The sequence below is a fragment of the Ascidia mentula genome (assembly GCF_947561715.1).
Source record: "Ascidia mentula chromosome 2 unlocalized genomic scaffold, kaAscMent1.1 SUPER_2_unloc_57, whole genome shotgun sequence".
NCBI classification, from domain to species: domain Eukaryota; kingdom Metazoa; phylum Chordata; class Ascidiacea; order Phlebobranchia; family Ascidiidae; genus Ascidia; species Ascidia mentula.
Genome location: NW_028113706.1, coordinates 10,001 through 12,500, shown reverse-complemented (window position 1 = coordinate 12,500; position 2,500 = coordinate 10,001). Strand labels below are relative to the sequence as shown.

Sequence of the window (2,500 nt, the reverse complement as noted above, 5' to 3'; positions counted from 1 at the left end):
ACGAAGCTACCTGGTTGATCCTGCCAGTAGTCATATGCTTGTCTCAAAGATTAAGCCATGCAAGTCTAAGTACGCGCTCTCGTACAGTGAAACTGCGAATGGCTCATTAAATCAGTTATGGTTCATTTGATCGTACATCGTACTTGGATACCTGTACAAAATCTAGAGCTAATACATGCGGTCAGCGCCTGCCTTGCGGCGGGTGCGCATTTATCAGTACAAAAACCGACCGGGCCGGCTTCGCGTCGCGCCCGCCACGTTTTGGCGACTCTGGATAACTGAGCGGATCGCACGGTCTCGAACCGGCGACAGATCATTCAAGTGTCTGCCCTATCAACTTTCGTCGGTAGGGTATCGGCCTACCGAGGTTCTTACGGGTGACGGGGAATCAGGGTTCGATTCCGGAGAGGGAGCCTGAGAAACGGCTACCACATCCAAGGAAGGCAGCAGGCGCGCAAATTACCCATTCCCGACGCGGGGAGGTAGTGACGAAAAATAACAATACAGGACTCTAAACGAGGCCCTGTAATTGGAATGAGCACACTTTAAAACCTTTAGCGAGTATCCATTGGAGGGCAAGTCTGGTGCCAGCAGCCGCGGTAATTCCAGCTCCAAAAGTGTATATTTAAGTTGTTGCGGTTAAAAAGCTCGTAGTTGGACGTTGGGCGCAGGCGGCCGGTCCGTCGCAAGGCGTGCACTGGCCGCACCTGGCCCTCTCCCCCGGCGCTCCGCCGGTGCCCTTGACTGAGTGTCGGCGGCGGCCGGGACGTTTACTTTGAAAAAATTAGAGTGTTCAAAGCAGGCGCTTCGCCTGAATAATGGTGCATGGAATAATGGAATAGGACCTCGGTTCTATTTTGTTGGTTTTCGGAGCGCGAGGTAATGATTAAGAGGGACGGACGGGGGCATTCGTACTGTGCCGTTAGAGGTGAAATTCTTGGATCGGCGCAAGACGAACGACTGCGAAAGCATTTGCCAAGAATGTTTTCTTTAATCAAGAGCGAAAGTCAGAGGTTCGAAGACGATCAGATACCGTCCTAGTTCTGACTATAAACGATGCCAACCAGCGATCGGGGGGCGTTACTTTGACGACCCCTCCGGCAGCTTGCGGGAAACCAAAGTCTTTGGGTTCCGGGGGAAGTATGGTTGCAAAGCTGAAACTTAAAGGAATTGACGGAAGGGCACCACCAGGCGTGGAGCCTGCGGCTTAATTTGACTCAACACGGGGAATCTCACCCGGCCCGGACACAGTGAGGATTGACAGATTGAGAGCTCTTTCTTGATTCTGTGGGTGGTGGTGCATGGCCGTTCTTAGTTGGTGGAGCGATTTGTCTGGTTAATTCCGATAACGAACGAGACTCTGGCTTGCTAACTAGTTACGCGACCCTATCGGTCGGCGTTGAACTTCTTAGAGGGACTAGTGGCGCTTAGCCACACGAGATTGAGCAATAACAGGTCTGTGATGCCCTTAGATGTTCGGGGCCGCACGCGCGCTACACTGACCGGATCAGCGTGTCGCCGCCTAGGCCGGAAGGTCCGGGTAACCCGCTGAACCCCGGTCGTGCTAGGGATAGGGAATTGCAATTGTTTCCCTTGAACGAGGAATGCCCAGTAAGCGCGAGTCATCAGCTCGCGTTGATTACGTCCCTGCCCTTTGTACACACCGCCCGTCGCTACTACCGATTGAATGGTTTAGTGAGGTCCTCCGATTGGACCTGGCGCGTTCGGCAACGGCCGCGCCGGCGTCCGAGAAGACGATCTAACTTGATCATTTAGAGGAAGTAAAAGTCGTAACAAGGTTTCCGTAGGTGAACCTGCGGAAGGATCATTACCGGCCGATCGCCGATCGAGTGGTCGTGCGTTCGACAGGTGGAGAAGGCTCCGTATCTTGGCGGCCGCGCACGCCCTTCGTCGCTGTTGAGGCGCACGCGATTGCACTTCGGTCACCCTGTTTCGTTCTGCGCCGAGTGCCGTGGCCATGTGCCAGGCTGGCTTCATGCGTCGCCTACGGCTGGCGACCGCTCGGCCACCGCTTTTTTCGACTGTGCAATCCGGCTGGGTCGCGCTTGTCCAACTGACGAAGTCACGGAGGGCTCTTGGCGGTGGATCACTCGGCTCGCGAGTCGATGAAGGACGCAGCTAGCTGCGTGAATTAATGTGAATTGCAGGACACATTGAGCATCGACGTTCTGAACGCAAATTGCGGCACCGGGTCAATCCCGGCGCCACGCCCGCCTCAGGGTCGCGTTGTAACGTTCCCGCGCGGCGACGCGTCGGGCCGGTGCGGTGTCGGCCGTTGCCACGGTCGTCCCGCCCAGGACAGCACGAACGCAGTGTCAGCGCGCGAAACCGAACGCGGCGTGCGTCTCGTTACGAGTCGGCCTCGAAGAGGATCCCGGCCCGGAGCAGCACGGCTCGCGTTCGGGCGCGGCGCTCGCACGAGCTTCGGTGGCGCGCGCGTGTCTCTCGCAAACGAGGCACTGGATTATCGGCCTGAGGT

At 56.6% G+C, this 2,500-nt stretch overlaps 3 non-coding genes across 3 annotated transcripts in view; all 3 read left to right on the top strand.

Annotated features, from left to right (window-relative positions):
• Positions 1–7: 7 nt before the first annotated feature.
• Positions 8–1,831, top strand: LOC145916475 (small subunit ribosomal RNA). Its single transcript, XR_014404694.1, has one exon. It is a non-coding gene; the product is annotated as a small subunit ribosomal RNA (ribosomal RNA).
• A 260-nt stretch (positions 1,832–2,091) lies between these two features.
• On the top strand, positions 2,092–2,245 carry LOC145916473 (5.8S ribosomal RNA). The gene has a single exon (XR_014404692.1). It is a non-coding gene; the product is annotated as a 5.8S ribosomal RNA (ribosomal RNA).
• A 244-nt stretch (positions 2,246–2,489) lies between these two features.
• LOC145916470 (large subunit ribosomal RNA) overlaps positions 2,490–2,500 on the top strand; it is a 3,688-nt gene continuing 3,677 nt past the window's right edge. Inside the window, exon 1 of the ribosomal RNA XR_014404691.1 lies at positions 2,490–2,500. This exon is cut by the window's right edge and continues 3,677 nt beyond it. This is a non-coding gene — a ribosomal RNA (large subunit ribosomal RNA).